Here is a 16,908-nt window from a genome sequence, read left to right as displayed (position 1 = left end):
AAGTTACCTTTCCTTAAGTTCAGGACCCTAGTTTCCGAATTAATTGTGTCACTCTCCATCTTAATAAAGAATTCTACCATATTATGGTCACTCTTTCCCGAGGGGTCTCGCACAACAAGATTACTAATTAGTTCCTTCTCATTACACATCACCAGTCTAGGATGGCCAGCTCTCTAGTTGGTTCCTCGACATATTGGTCTAGAAAACCATCCCTAATACACTCCAGGAAATCCTCCTCCACCACATTGCTACCAGTTTGGTTAGCCCAATCAATATGTAGATTAAAGACGCCCATAATAACTGCTGTACCTTTATTGCACACATCCCTTATTTCTTGTTTGATGCTGTCCCCAACCTCACTACTCCTGTTTGGTGGTCTGTACACAACTCCCACTACCGTTTTCTGCCCTTTGGTATTCCGCAGCTCCACCCATACCGATTCCACATCATCCAGGCTAATGTCCCTCCTTACTATTGCATTAATTTTCTCTTTAATCAGCAACGCCACCCCGCCTCCTTTTCCTCTCTGCCTATCTTTCCTAAATGTTGAATACCCCTGGATGTTGAGTTCCCAGCCTTGGTCACCCTGGAGCCATGTCTCCGTGATGTCAATTACATCATATTCGTTAACTGCTGTCTGCGCAGTTAATTCGGCCACCTTATTCCGAAGACTCCTCGTGTTGAGGCACAGAGCCTTCAGGCTTGTCTTTTTAACACACTTTGCCCCTTTAGAATTTTGTTGTAATGTGGCCCTTTTTATTTTTTGCCTTGGGGTTCTCGGCCCTCCACTTTTACTATTCTCCTTTCTATCTTTTGCTTCTGCCCCCATTTTATTTCCCTCGGTCTCCCTGCATAGGTTCCCATCCCCCTGCCATGTTAGTTTAACTCCTCCCCAACAGCACTAGCAAACACTCCCCCCTAGGACATTGGTTCCGGTCCTGCCCAGGTGCAGACCGTCCCTGTTTGTACTGGTCCCACCTCCCCCAGAACCGGTTCCAATGTCCCAGGAATTTGAATCCCTCCCTTTTGCACCACTACTCAAGCCACGTATTCATCTGGGCTATCCTGCGATTCCTACTCTGACTAGCACATGGCACTGGTAGGAATCCTGAAATTACTACATTTGAGGTCCTACTTTTTAAATTTAGCTCCTAGCTCTCTAAATTCGTCTCGTAGGACCTCATCCTGTTTTTTTACCTGTAGTTGGTACCTATGTGCACCACGACAACTGGTTGTTCACCCTCCCTTTTCAGAATGTCCTGCAACCGCTCCGAGACATCCTTGACTCTTGCACCAGGGAGGCAACATACCATCCTGGAGTCTCAGTTGCGGCCACAGAAACATCTATCTATTCCCCTTACAATCGAATCCCCTATCACTATTGCTCTCCCACTCTTTTTCCTGCCCTCCTGTGCAGCAGAGCCACGGTGCCATGAACTTGGCTGCTGCTGCTCTCCCCTGATGAGTCATCCCCCTTCAAAATTACAAAAGATGCGATAATACAAATAGTGATAGTTCTTTACACTTGGTCAGCAAGATGAAAACAAAAGGACATAAGGTGAAGATAAGTCATTTTTTCATTGCTGTTTGTGGGATCTTGTGTGGAAATTGGCTGCCATGTTTCTTACATTACAACAGTGACTAAACTTCAAAAGTACTTAATTAGCTAAAAAGCACTTTGTAACATCTTGAGGTTGTGAAAGGTATATAAAAGCAAGTTCTTTCTTTCTATAGAGTACAAATAAAGGCAATTCATTGGCTAGGCCGCAATTAGAATAGTGTGTCAAGCTCTGGGTGCCCTTCTTTAGGCCATGGGGAATCACTAAGATAACAGCGTGGTTGAATTACTTTGCTTATTAGGAGAGACGAGAGACATTGAGGTTCCTTTCATTGGAGCAGAGAAAGGTGCGGACACTGAACAGTTATTCAAAATAACAAAAGAATTTTTGTAAGAAAAATGGGGAAAAACTATTCCTACTGGTTCAAAAGCAAAATGCTGGAAAATCTGCAATGAAAACAGAAATGAAAACAGGAATGCTGGAAATACTCGGTAGGTCAGGCAGCATCTGTGGAGAGAGAAACAGAGTCAATCATTTAATCGACCCGAAACGTAAACTCAGTTTCTCTCTTCACAGTTGTTGCCTGACCTGCCGAGTAATTCCAGCATTTTTGTTTTTTATTCCCAATGTTCGGTGAGTTGGCAACCAGATGGCATTAATAAAAGACCACCACCAAAAGAATGGAGAGAGAGATTATGAATTTCTTTTTAGATGCACATGACTTTCAGGGCATGGAAATGCCTGACCAGAAACAGGTGGAAGCAGAATCCATAATAGTTTTTAAACAAGAAAGTGGACAAATATTTGAGAAAGAAAAATTAAAAGGGTGTGGGAAAGGGCAAAGACTGTGACTTGTGGATAATTCTTAAGCGTCTTGACAGGTGTATTGGGCCAAATGGCTTCTTTCTGTACTGTAAAATTCTACGATATGAGAGTTATTGCATTTCTTCAGGCTGGGCTGCGTTTAAAAGCTAGTCCTGAAACATGGAAGGATATTGTGATAATCCACACCACTTTGCCTAACATTCAATCATTTTTACTAAATTTGACAGGCAACCTGCTGAAAAGGATCTTGCTCCATCCTTTCCAGGTTAGGTTTCATCATTTGTATGCTGCATCTGGCAGCAATAGAAGAGGAGTTTTGCAAGAAGTTTGGATGGGTGGGGCTGTTGAGAAAAACTTACAGGAATTGTGGTTTTTGGTGGAATAATTTAAAAAGGGATTCAGATTTGCCTCTAAGCACATTGATTCCCTCAACAGGCAATGTGCTTATTAATCCTCTCCAGCCTTGGACCTTCCAATGTAATTCAGGAGTGGGTGTATTGAGCCACTGAGAACCAGTCAGCAGCATGAGAAAAGGAGGGCATCATTACCAACAAACATACACACACAAAAACCCCCCAGATTTTTGGCAATGGATTCATGATTTATCCGAATCCCATTGTAATGTCAAGTTGTACGAAGAGTTGTTTACGAGACACTGCAATTGCCCTCAAGTCATTGTCAAAATCTTTAGGGGCTTGTCTCAAAATTCATCACTCCAGCCCAAAGGGGAGGCATTTAAATCTGTATGCTGACTAACCTTTAACCAAACTATTTTTTAACAAATATATTTCACAATATGAAATTTGGTTTTGTGTTGATGATTAGCAGTCCATTCAATGAGATATTTTCCCCCATGGTGTGAGAATTGATTTCCTTTAGATGCAAGATATTGCTAACCTCCTAATGTCTGAGAGCTTCTAATCCTTTGGTGCTTTATTCAGCGAGTATGCTGAAAATCGCTGTTTTTGTCTTATTTTAAATAGAGAAAAGGCTCCATTTCCATACACAAACTTGCAGAAAATCGCAACAAATGCAAAAACTGCCAGTGAGGGCTAACAACACAAAGCAACAGTTACCAGAATCTTCTTCCTTGTGTCTCCTATGCTATCCCAAGAGCAGTGTCAGCTGTGGCTCAGTGGGTAGCACCTTTACCTGAGTCAGAAGGTTGTGGGTTCAAATTCCACTCCAGGGACTTGAGCACAAATAAAATCTGAGCTGACACTTAGTGCAGTGCTGAGAGAGTGCTGCACTGTCAGAGGTGCCATCTTTCGGATGAGGCATCAAACCCAGGTCCCGTGGATGTAAAAGATCCCATGGCACTATTTTGAAGAGCAGGGGAGTTATCCCCAGTGTCCTGGCCAATATTTATCCCGCAATCAACATATCAAAAAGCAGATGATCTGGTCATTATCACATTGCTGCTTGAGAGAGCTTGTTGTGCGCAAATTGGCTGCCGCGTTTCCTACATTACAACAGTGATTACACTCCAAAAGTACTTCATTGGCTGTAAAGCGCTTTGAGACGTCTGGTGGTCATGAAAAGCGCTATATAAATGCAAGTCTTTTTTTTCTTTCAAGAGCTCACAATATATCAGCATTAAACTACAATTCCATACATTGAGACTCTACAAGGCACTTGCTATTGTTCTATGTTATTCCCATACAGATTTTAGATTGCATACCATTACCAAGATATAACTACATGACAGGGTTGCGCTTGTACCCTTGCCACTGGACCAAGACCTAGCTCTGTCAAGCCCGTCTGGTGGCTGGTGTGCAACAGCCACCCCACGTTAATAAAAATCCAAGCACAGGCATCTTCCACCCTTCAGGATGTAGTTCGGGATCTGGAATATTAGCTCCTTCATTGAAACACCTGTGAATTCATCCTTTTTTGGCGTGGAAGCAAGTCATCCTCGTTCGAGGGACCGCCTATGATGATGACATGATAGGGCCGCACACTTCCCTGCATTGCGACCCCCAAATTACTATCTGCTGAGCTACGGGGAAAGGGCAGGGGAAGTGGGACTGGCTGTGAGTCGACCTACTTTCGTGTTGTAACCATGATCCTCACCTTTACTTCACAGAGACCCATTACATTACACACACCATGGTAATCTTTAACTCTTGTCAGTCTGCCTGCCTGCAGTGCATGTGCCACAGTGTCGAAATGAGCAGAAAAAAATAAGGAACGCAGTTTTACTCTCCCCACACAAACACTACCACAGTAATGGCACCCTCCGTGGCGGATCTAAACACTTCAAAGCCATATATTCTCTACAGAAGCTTTCATTTTCTCTTCCTCCAGTTCACTTCTCTTATGAGCGGTGTGTACTGACTGAAGTTTTGCACATGTTCTGGTATTTGTTCAATGCATTGGATTACTACATAAAAGCCATGATAGCTTTGTATTTATTACTTGGTACTGCAGGATTTTAAGATAACAGCAACAGTACAACTTTGTGCACACCAGCTACTCTCTCCCAGCCAAACCTCAGATTCTTGGCACAATATTCACATTTCTTCTGGCAGCTTCACTGTGTATGACTGGACCCAACATTACACACCTTGCTAATATTTATTCTGAGCATAGACAGAGAAGGACAGAGAATCAAAAGGTTGCATCAGTTTCTTATACTTGCCTACGGTTCCTTGGACTGCGCGCATATTGCTAGCTGCAGCAGATGTACTCGAGTGCCAGGTGCCTGCATGCTGCATGTTCAGGCGCGACACTCTGATGTCAAGCTGCTTGGTGTGCGTCATTAAAACTCCCAGCTCGGAGACAACCTCGTCTCTGATGTGCACCAGAGCAGCTTTCTGCTCAAATGGCAAACCAACCTCTTCCCTCAAAGGAACACTCGATCGCAAACTAGTGACTGCCTCATCATTTGCATAATCACGGCCACAAACTGGATTCACAAACTGGCACAGCCGGTTTCTCTAAAATGTCCAAACAAGTCTACCGAAGGCTTTTAGCAAATACCAAAGGGATAGGTGAGAATTAGAAAAAAATGTTAAGCGAATTGATGCAGTGTGGTTTCCCCAGGCATAACTTCTGTAATACATATCCTTTATTCCAAGTCTTAACCACTCCTAGGTTTCATCAACAAAAGAAGCCTGTGCAACTTTACTTTAAATCCACTGCAGTCAAACGCAAACAAGCATAGCAATAGCCACAGAAAATTGTATGCAATAAAATAAAACTTATACTACTAAAACAAATTGATTTTCCAGGAATACTCTCCTACTCCTTTTGTCACGAGTATATGCCTGAACAAAAATAAGGAACCAAATGTAAAAGGATGGGATTATACATCATTTTTCACAAACATTAGTTTAAGTTCCTGTCACTAGAAAACCCCAAAATAGACACTTTGGGGTCAAGTTTCAGGCCACGCCTAGAACGGCGCAGCCCCGACATGGACGCCCGTTTTTCGTGCCTAAAAGCGCGACAAAAATCTACCTTGTAATTCTCGGGCTCCTTGCTGGTCCTTGGGAGCTTGGCGCGGCACGCAGACAGCAGCGGGGGGGGGCGGAGGTGCGCCGATTCTGCAAGTGGAGGGGGCGGGGCTAAGTCAAATGAGGGAACTTCGTGCCGGCAGCCCAACGCGCGTGCGCAGTAGCCCAGAAACATTAGCACTCAGCCATTTTTAAAGGAACTTAAAGAAAAGTGCTGATTTGTCTCGTGGATATCTGCAAAGGCTTGGGATTGAATTTTGGTGATTTTATGGTGTCTGAAGGAGCACTTTTAGCAGCACTGTTGAATAAATCATCTGCTGGAATCAGTGAGTGCTGCTTTTCACTGCTAAACTTCCAGAACAGGTGCTGCATAGGTGCATGCAAATTATGGACTGTGTGTTTTGAAAAATAAGAGTGTCAATTCAGTACAGCAATGGAACAACGTCCAAGAACAAAGAATTTCTTGCACGAGGAAGTGGAGATATTAGTCAACATCATTGAGCAGAAATGGCAGGAGCTAGATACCACCAACAGAGGTTGCATAAAAGTGCCACCTAAAGAAATGAAGAAACGTTGGAACCAAGTTGCAGAAGATTACTGCGCAGTGATGCATACCATGAGATCTGGAAGCCAGTGTAAAAAGAAATGGCACGACTTTGGTCAAGTAGCTAGTGTAAGTAATATTTTCATTTTTTAATGTAATCGTAATTGTAACGTGACTATCTGTATGTCCCACCCTGCAGAAAGACGCACTCTGTAAAAAGTTATATTTTACTCTTTGCAGAAGAAATTGGCCCACAACAAAAGGGAAGCAACTCGAACAGGAGGAGGCACGCCCAAACTGCATCCACTGACACCCTTGGAACAGAGGGTAGCTGCTATGGTGAGTCGTACATGGGAGAAAAGCAATCAGTACAGCACAAGCTGGGCCCGCACACGAGGAAGAGGTTAAGTCCTGAAAATGCATCGAGGCCTTTCAAATCAACCTGCTGCCTGGCCTGCTATGTGTGAGAGTACTCATGCCATCTATCTTGTCTCCTCCCTTGCTGTTAAACATTTGACTGTTCTGATGTATTTTGCAGAACATCATGACGATGACGATGACGATGCCGCCGCCAACCCTGAGGATCCTGAAGATACAGAACAAGAACCAGTACAACCAGATGCAGACGATCCAGACTGGATGATGGCGGCGATGACAAATGTCTACAGGGGAGAGCTTCCAAATTAATGTTTATGAGCCCCCATTAAGGGGCATCAGAGTTTCAACCCCTTGCATAGGTCCTGGTTCCACCTTCCATGGTTTTGATTCCGATGTTGCGGGTCCCAGTGGTGCTGCTGGTGTAATGCAGCAGTTTACAGCCAGTGCACCACCGATCGAGCCTGCGCTTCCCACTCGCATAGGTTCTGGTTCCACCTTCCATGGTTTTGATTCCGCCGTTGCGGGTTCCAGTGGTGCTGGTGATATAATGGAGCAGTTTACACCCATTCACCCACCATCCCAGCCCACGGTTCACACTTGAGTGCTGTCGTCTGGAACACACAGCGTCCCACCGTCCAAGCCCGCGCCTCCTTGTGTAGTGGTGCCGTTTGGAACACCGAGCGTCCCACCATCCCTGCCCGCGCCTCCCAGTGTAGTGGTGCCGTGAGGCAGACCCAGACAGAGGAGAAGGAGATTGGAGACACGCTCTCCTGAGATGCAGCGTGCAACAGATGCGGCTCAGGTTGTGACATTGGGTATGGAGACCAATAAGCTTACCCGATCACTCATTGCAGTCGATGAAGAGGTGACAGTCGTGACGGGAGAAATAGCAGTAATGTCACAGGAACTTAGGGAGGTAATGTCCGAGGGAGTGCAATTGACGGCACAGGCAGTCAGGGAGGGCATGCAAGTGGCGGCACAGGCCCTCATGGAGGTAGCTGCTGCAATAAGGGCACACAGCCCCGCCAATCAAATGGCACCCCCATGAAGAAGTGAACATTCACTGAGATGTGGATGAGAGATGGTTGCAGCCTTTCTTTGCTGCTTTTGTTCTTGTTCTTGATATAGCTGTAGTAGCGTTTTTCACATTGAAATTGTTTTGTAAATTTTGCAACTTTACAACTTATAAGTGATCTTAGGGTTTTTAAGTGATCTTATAGTGTAAATGCTCTCACTTTTTGTAACTTATTTAATTTTGCACCTAAAAGTGATCTTGAAGTTTAAGTGATCTTAAGAGTGTAAGATTTTTTACATTGAAATTGTTCTGTAACTTTACAAGTTTATAAGTGATCTTCAAGATATTAAAAAGTAAAGTTTGATACAACAAATATTTTATTACAATGACGTTAACTTTTCAATAAAATATTTTTTCAATAACACTGAATCATCTTCCATCAACACAACACAACGTAGGAATAACTCCAAAGAATAAACATGTCCATGTGCAACAGTGGTCGCAGAGCCCTCAGGCATTAGTAATTGAAGCGTTCACGGATGAGCTGCTGGTGCAGGGCTCGAGCAATCGTTAAAGAAGCACGATGGACAGCCCTCCTCCGACCTCGTGCTCCGGCATCAGGCACTTGTATGCTTTCCTAATCGTCATCATCATCCTGCTCTTCCAAAATACTATCAGGCACTGGACCCTCACGTGGGTCTTCTGGTTCCACTACCAGCTCCTGCTGCCTCATGATGGCTAAGTTATGGAACATGCAGCACACAACAGTGAAGTGACCGACAATCTGAGGAGAGTATTGCAAGTGGCCTCCGGAATGGTCCAGGCATCGGAAATGCTGTTTCAATATGCCAATGGTCCTCTCAATGATGCTGCGCATCGCAATGTGCGCCATGCTGTATTAATGGTCAGCTTCTGTCCGTGTCACGCATAGGGGCGTCATGAGCCAGGTGGTCAGACCGTAGCCTTTGTCTCCCAGTAGCCTTCTGGCTGCTGCTCAAACAGGTCAGATATAACACTGTCGTGTAGGATGAACGCATCATGGGTGCTGCCAGGGTATCTTGCATCGACTGACATGATGTGCTGCTTGTCGTCACACACGAGCTGCACATTTGATGGAGTGGAAACCTTTCTATTCCTGTACTGCTCGGAATCCTCCACAGGTTATGTGGGTACAATCAATGCAGCCCTGTACCTTTGGGAAGCCAGCAATCCTGAAGAAGCTCACAGCTCTCTCATGGATCGCTTGTGCGGTCATTGGGAAACTGATGAAGTCATTCCTCCGCGTATTCAGTGCAGCTGTGGCCTGGTAAACGCAGGCATGTAGTGCACGTTGAGAGATGGCGCACACATCTCCAGTTGTAGCCTGAAACGATACCGAGGCATAGAAGGCAAGTGCAGCTGTTACCTTCACTTCAATAGATAAGGCAGTTGGGCGTTCTGCTTCTGGGCTGCAAATCTGCTCTCAGCATATATCAGATCTCAACGACAACTTCTCTGCGGAAACGCAGCCTTTTGACACAATCAGCCTCGCTCATGTCCAGGTACGAGCGCCTGGCTCGATATTGCTGACGTGGGTAAAGTCTCCTGCCCAACAGCCTACGGACTATGACGTTCCTGGTGCGGTGAGCTCTAATCAATTCTCTCCTATGCAGCGAATTGCTGGTGAACCATTGCATAATCCGTGGTGTTGACAATGCAGAACCCATTCTGCAATTACAAATTTAAGTTTCAAACTGGCTATCTGGCTGCCTCTCCCTGCCCCTGGCCGAATGGCCTCAGCCTCCCTAGCATCTCGACGGCTGCTTGCTGTGTCTTCGGCCGCCGTCAGCCACTGCCGCCACCCCTATCCCGTGGCCAAATGGCCTCAGTTACCCTCGCAGCTCGAAGGCTGCTTGCTGTGTCTTCGGCTGCCGTCGAGCCACTGACGCCGCCCCTGTCTCCTACGTGGAAGGAAGGCCTGCCTGAAGCACCGCAGCTCGAAGGCTGCTGCTGCTTCACACAGGTACGAATATTCAATATTTTGTATTTGCTTTGTTTATAATTTTTTATTCAGGATGGCTCTTTATTTGTAAAAGTAAGACTGTTGAATGCTTGTAAAATTTTATTACTTCCCTTCCCACCCCTCCCTCGTTCCCTATGCCTGATTTGTAACCTACGCCTGATTTCTAAAGTGTAGGCAAGGTTTTTCTGAGCGTACAAAAATCTAGATTTACTCCATTCTAAGTTAGCTTGGAGTAAGTTTTCACTGCCTAAACTTTCAAAACAGGCATAAGTGGCCGACACGCCCCCTTTTGAAAACAAAATCTGTTCCAAAATGAAACTGTTCTAACTGACTCGAACTGGAGCAAACTAGATGCCGAGAATTGCAATTTTTAAGATACTCCATTCTAAACCAGTTGCTCCTAAAAAATTGGAGCAACTCAGGCCGAAACTTGACCCCATAGGAACTCAGAATTACCATAACCAAAAAGACAAGTTATGATCGAGAGCTTGTTTTCTCCCCACCCCCCTCCTCCCTTGGCTGTTTGTGGTTTTCCTTTATTCGTTGGAAATATAACCTGCATTTTTGTGTCAGCGTTATTCACAGAATCCCCAAAATGCTCATGTATCGAAATATTCACGTGAACAGATAAGCGACCTCCATTTGTAAATTGTAGAACTTTCCCAAAGTAGAAATACTAGGATTTACTGTAAATAAATTTAAACTACATTCTACCATCTTTTACAGCTTATGCTGTAACACATGGTGCACCAAGCCATACAGATGAGGAAAATCCCTGGCCTGTACCAAGTGACCTGATCTCAGCAAGAAAGACGACACTACAAAATAACCTGGCACTCACTGTTCAATGTCACAAATGAAGAATGGCCATTTTCAATTTACAAGAAGGGTACACTAGCACCCATGGAATAGAATGAATCCACAAATAGTGGAAATCGGACTGCAATGAAAATGGTAGTTTGCTATATACACACACAGCAGCAAACTATGCCCTGATCCAAAATCACAATGGCAGAATTTGACTGAACAAAAACAGGCCATTTGGCTCATCATGCCTGCACCAATGCTTTTTCTGCATGGGCCACTTTTAGGTCTGACTGTGGAATTTGGTCAATCTGCAGAGGCTTCAACTTTCCTTTATTATGGAACTGATCTTTTTTTTCCACATTTGGTCTAATCGTACTCTCATGTACGCTCCCCATATCCTTGAATATTCCTCTCTGTCAAGCAAATATCAAAATCCCTTTTAAACAATGATAGTTTGTGATGGAGGATGCCACAGTCTCACCATTCACTGTAGAAAGAATTTGTTTTCCAACATATACTTCTGTAGTCATTTTACATTTGTACCTTTTCGTTATCGTTCAGGAAGAAATGATTAATTTGAACAGATATGCACAGGAGATCGCGTCCTGACAAAATCAATAAAAAAAAAAAAGATTCAGTGACACCATGTCATCAGTGCCCATACGTGGTATGCAGACATCTGATCCAGAGGCAAATTCTTATTCTTTTCAGGCAACCTGAGATTCTGGTTTTATAGTTGTACTCCAGTCTGCTCGCCTTGGCGCCGTGCTGGACCACATGATCCACCCCGACCAGTCCTACACGGTCCCAGACCGGACAATCCACAATAACATCCATCTGGTCCGGGGCCTCATCCATCACTCCCAGGAGGCTGGTCTGTCGGTCGCCTTCCTATTCCTCGACTAAGAGAAGGCGTTCGACAGGGTGGATCACGATTATCTGTTCGGAACTCTGCGCGCTTTCGGGTTCGGGACGCATTTCGTCGCCCGGATCCGACTTTTGTACGCCGCCGCGGAGTGTCTGATTATGGTTAACGGGTCCTTGACGGCGCCCCTTCGCTTTAGGAGAGGGGTGCGCCAGGGATGCCCCATGTCCGGCCAGTTATATGCCATCTGCGTGGAGCCTTTCCTGCGCCTCCTACGGACGAGGTTGACGGGATTGGCTTTGCAAGGGCCGGACGTGGAGGTCATCCTCTTGGCTTACGCCTATGACGTGCTCCTCACGGTAGAGGATCCCGTTGACCTGCGGAGGATGCGTGAGTGCCAGGAGATTTACTCGGACGCATCATCCGCCAGGATCAACTGGGAGAAATGTTCCGGGCTCCTGGTGGACTCCCTGCCGGAGGAGCTCAGGCCTTTTGCCTGGAGCACGACCCATCTCCTCTATCTGGGAGTCTACCTTAGCCCCGATGAGGAAGCCTGGCCGGCGAACTGGCAAGAGCTGGAGGCCAAGGTCGCTGCTTGCCTAGGGCGCTGGACAGGACTGCTCCGAGTGCTGTCCTACAGGGGTCGAGCGCTAGTCATAAACCAGATGGTGGCCGCTATGCTGTGGTACCGGCTGGTCACTTTGACCCCTCCCCCTGCGTTTGTCGCCAAGATACAGAAGAAGCTGGTGGACTTCTTCTGGAACAACAGGAAGCACTGGGTCTCTGCCGCGTTCTTGAGTCTCCTGCTTAGGGAGGGCGGTCAGTCGTTGGTGTGCGTCAGCGCCCAGCTAGCTACTTTCTGTCTTCAGACCCTGCAGAGATACCTTTACGTCGAGCCCCCTCCTAGGTGGCATGCGCTGGCGATGTATTTCTTCCGCCAGCAGCACAGCCTCAACTACGACACGCAGCTCCTGTTTGTGAGCTTGGGAGGCGTCAGGACCGCCGTCCAGGGGCTGCATGTCTTTTATAAGTACCTTACCAGGGTCTGGAACAAAGTCTCCACCAAGCGCAGCTCTCCACTGGCTGGAGTGGCGGCTGTCCTGCAGGAGCCGCTGCTCAGGAATCCGTACCTCCACGACCGAGGTCTTAGGTGGCAGTCGGACGAGAGGGCTGTGGCTGGTGAGGTGACCAGGGTCAGGGACCCGCTCGATGGCGGAGGAGCGGGCTGGATGGCGCCAGACATGCTGGCACGGCGCCTAAACTCGGCCGGAGTCAGCCACGCGGCTGATGCCATCGAGTCGCTAAAAACAGCTCTGGGCCCTGACTCTATTAGGTGTGTCGAGGAGGCTCAAGCACGTGGGGAGATCCAGTCAGAACTGACCCCCGTCCGGACGGAATTCCTCATCGGCGCCAAACTCCGGAACCTCCCTCGGGAGCCGGCGTCTCACAACTTGAGCCGCCTCGGGGAAATCCCCTTGTGCCTTTTCAGTTCTGCACGAAGGGGTTTCCTGTACGGGCTGCTCCTGCACACTCTCAACCTTGCCATCCTCGTCTGCCGTCCGGACACGCCATGGCGTACCATCTTGCCGTCCGGAGGAGGCGGGGGTCCCCGATGGGAGTGCACTCTACGCGGGAGTCCTCCCACTATTTATCGGGGACTTAGCCTGGAGGGTGGTGCACGGAGCAGTCCCGTGCAATAAATTTTTAAGTCGGTTCACGGGCTTCCAGGCCGCCTGCAATTTCTGCGGTCTGGAAGAGTTCGTGTTCCACGTTTTTATTGAATGTACGAGGTTGCAGCCCCTGTTCCATTATCTAAAGGGGCTGCTCCTCAATTTCTGGTTGCACTTCAGTCCCACACTCCTGATCTTTGGGCACCCTGTGCGGAGGGGAGTGGGTAGGTCCGAGGGCCTCCTCGTAGAACTGCTCTTGTGCACGGCCAAGGGTGCTATCAGCCGGTCCAGGCAGCGGGCGGTCGAGGGGGTCGTTCAGCCTGACTGCCTGCCTCTCTTCCGCGCCTACATCCGGGCCAGGGTGTCCCTGGAGATGGAGCACGCGGTGTCCACCGGTACGCTCGCGGCCTTCCACGAGAGGTGGGCGCCGGAGGGACTGGAGTGCATCGTTACCCCCGGCAACCAAATTTTAATTTGATTTTATATGTTTTAAAGATTAATTTGCTTTAATTGCTGGATTTTGAGTGTCCCACTCCACTTTTATACGGGGCACTTGTAAAATATATGGCTTTAATGTCCCCCCAAAAAAAATCAGGAAAAAACCCCCAAAAAAAAACATTTATTAGAAAAAGGGGCAGTTAAGTGTCTGGAGTGTCCCCCAGATCGGGGGGCACTTGATCTAATGTTTATTTTGTTCCCCTCACCAAAAAGAGTTGTACTCCAATTCAAGCGACGCTGACAGGTGAATTGCAGGAAAATGAGACACCACATCAAGGCATTTGTGGCGAGTCACATAACAAATACAAATCTAATATCTGTTTAAAAGGAAAGAAAAACAGCAAACTTGCATTTATATAAAGCCGTTCACAACCTCAGGATGTCCCAAATGCATTATAGCTGATGAATACATTTTCAAGTAGCCCCCATCACAAACTTGCAGCCAATTTGTACCCAGCAAATTTGCATAAACAGCAAATGAGGTAAATAATCAGTTAATCTTTTTACTGGTGTTAGTTGAGGGATAAATGATGGTCAGGACACCGGGAGAAGAACTCTCCTGCGCTTTCTCCAATAGTGTCATCATGGCATCTTTTATGTCCACCTGTATGGTTTAAAGTCTTATCTGATAAATATTAAATACGACAAGAATGGCTTTCAAGTGTACCAACTGCAGGAGTGATCATTTTTCTTGGCAACTGGCCATCAAAATCGCATTATTTCACCACTTGGCAGATCTAGGCTTTGTGGAACACACTGTTACTAAGTGCTTGATATGCACTAGCCTTTTATCAGTTTCATTTTTAATTTAACGTTTACTTGCATCACCTTTCACTTCATACAATCTCAAGGGCTAGAAAAGGTTTTTGAATATTTTTGTTTGCATTGTGAGAAGTCATCGCAATGAGCAGGGATAGCAGCACAGCGTAGTTACTGAGCCCAGTCATGAAAGGGAGCTAAATTAACACAAACACAGCTGAAGAACTGCTGAACAAATGCCGATATTTCCGCTGGAAAAGGTTGATCTTGTACAATTTTGTTTGAATAGCGAGTCATTGAAAATAGCTGGGATAGTAGCTTGGAGCAATTACTGACCTCATCATCAAATTAACATGCACACAGCTGAAGTAGTGCCGAACTAATTGCTGTTCCTGCATCGCTGCTAATTCTGCTCCTCTTCCCCTCAAACTGGCCAGCAGACTCTTCCAAACAATTTTCTCCAATGCCGTCATCAATATTCACTATTCAAGCATCACTAGAACTGTGTTAGCTCACCAAAAATGGCTTGGACTCTGTTCATCATATTTGCAGACTGCTTAGGAACACAGCAGAAATCTGCATTTACTTCAGTATACTTATAAATGGGGTGTGCAAGGTCTGGAAAGAATACAGTTGGAGATTCCTTTCGCAGGATATGTCTGGAGTGCAAACGAAGTCTAATTTGAAACTAATCCCTCCCAGGCTATTATGGTTTGAATTTCCTATAGACATTGGGGTTCATTTGTGAAATAAGTAAGTAATCCAGGTTTAAACAACAACAACTTGTATTTATATGGCACCTTGAACATCGTATACCATCCCAAGACACTTCACAGGAGTGTTACAAGACAAAAAAAAACGACACCGAGCCACATAATAAATTAGCGCAGGTTACCAAAAGCTGGGTCAAAGAGGTAGATTTTAAGGAGCGTCTTGAAGGAGGAAAGAGAGGTAGAGAGACAGAGAGGTTTAAGGAGGGAGTTCCAGAACTTAGGGCCCAGGCAGTTGAAGGCACGGCCCCTGATGGTTGAATGATTATAATCAGGGATGGTCAAAAGCGCAGAATTTGGGGAGCGCAGACATCTCGGCGGGTTGTGGGGCTGTAGGAGATTACAGAGATAGGGAGGGGCGAGGCCATGGAGGGATTTGAAAACAACGATGAGAATTTTGAAATCAAAGCGTTGCTTAATCAGGAGCCAATGTATGTCAGCGAGCACAGGGGTGAAGGGTGAACAGGACTTGGTGTGAGTTAGGACACGGGCAGCTGAGATTTGGATGACCTCAAGTTTAAGTAGGGTAGAATATGTGAGGCCAGCCAGGAGTGCATTGGAATAGTCTAGTCTAGAAGTAACAAAGGCATGGATGAGGGTGTCAGCAGCGGATGAGCTGAGGCACGGGCAGAGACGAGTGATGTCACGAAGGTGGAAATAGGCACTTCTAGTTAATTCACGGATACGTGGTCAGTAGCGCATTTCAGGATCAAATATGATGCCACGGTTGCGGTTCAGCCTCAGACAGGAGTTGGGGAGAGAGATGGTATCGGTGGCTAGGGAACGGAGTTTGTGGTGGGGCCCGAAGACAATGGTTTTGATCTTCCCAAGAGAAAATCTCTGCTCATCCAGTACTGGATGTGTGTCAATTTAGAGACTGTGGAGGGGTCGAGAGAAGTGGTGATGAGGTAGAGCTGGGTATCGTCAACATACATGTGGACACTGACGCCATATTTCAGATGACGTCGATAAAGGGCAGCATATAGATGAGAAATAGGAGGGGGCCAAGGATAGATCCATGGGGGACTCCAGAGGCAACGATGTGAGATTGGGAAGAGAAGCCGTTGCAGGTGGTGATTTTCTGGCTACGATTATATAGATAAGAATGGAACCAGGAGAGTGCAGTCCCACCCAGCTGGACGTTGGTGGAGAGGCGTTGGAGAAGGATGGAGTGATCAACCATGTCAATGGCTGCAAACAGGTCGAGAAGGACGAGGGCAGATAGTTTACCTTTGTCACAGTCACAAAGGGTATCACAAAGAATTAAAAACAAAGTTTAATGCTCTGCACAGAGACTCTCCAATCATATTCTGCTCATCAAAGTGAAAAGGTTAACTCCTGCATAGCCCTTTCATTATTCTTCTATTTTTAATGTTATCTTGGTTGCATCTATTGAGAGGGCCACAATAATCATGTCGAAAGTTAACTATGTTTCTTAAAAAAAAACTTTGGCCGGTAATGTGCACAGCAACTGTTTGTGGTGATGTTGGGAAAACAAGGGAAGAGAACAGAGAGAATGGAAGGAAGAAAAGAGAGGAGAAAGCTTGGAAAAAAATAAGAATGAGCAGAAGAGGCTATGAGGCACCAGGAAGGGAAAGTCAAGGACATAGGAGGACAGAGGTAGGAAACAATGGAGTGTATGTGTGTATACACAAGAAGCAAGGAAGAGAGTACCCAAGGTTCAAAAAGACTTAGAATGATAACTTGGAAAGTACTGTGTGCTATTTTGACTTCCAAATCACTTCACAGCCAATAAAT

At 46.2% G+C, this 16,908-nt stretch overlaps 1 protein-coding gene across 2 annotated transcripts in view; it reads right to left on the bottom strand.

The window, feature by feature from the left end:
- Window positions 1-16,908, bottom strand: part of znf592 (zinc finger protein 592) — a 194,259-nt gene that overhangs the window by 116,280 nt on the left and 61,071 nt on the right. The gene's annotated exons all lie outside the window — the stretch shown is intronic.

The sequence above is a fragment of the Pristiophorus japonicus genome, chromosome 21, assembly GCF_044704955.1.
Source record: "Pristiophorus japonicus isolate sPriJap1 chromosome 21, sPriJap1.hap1, whole genome shotgun sequence".
Lineage (NCBI taxonomy): Eukaryota > Metazoa > Chordata > Chondrichthyes > Pristiophoridae > Pristiophorus > Pristiophorus japonicus.
Note: the sequence above shows the minus strand (reverse complement) of the source record. Positions and strands in the feature narration are given on the sequence as shown.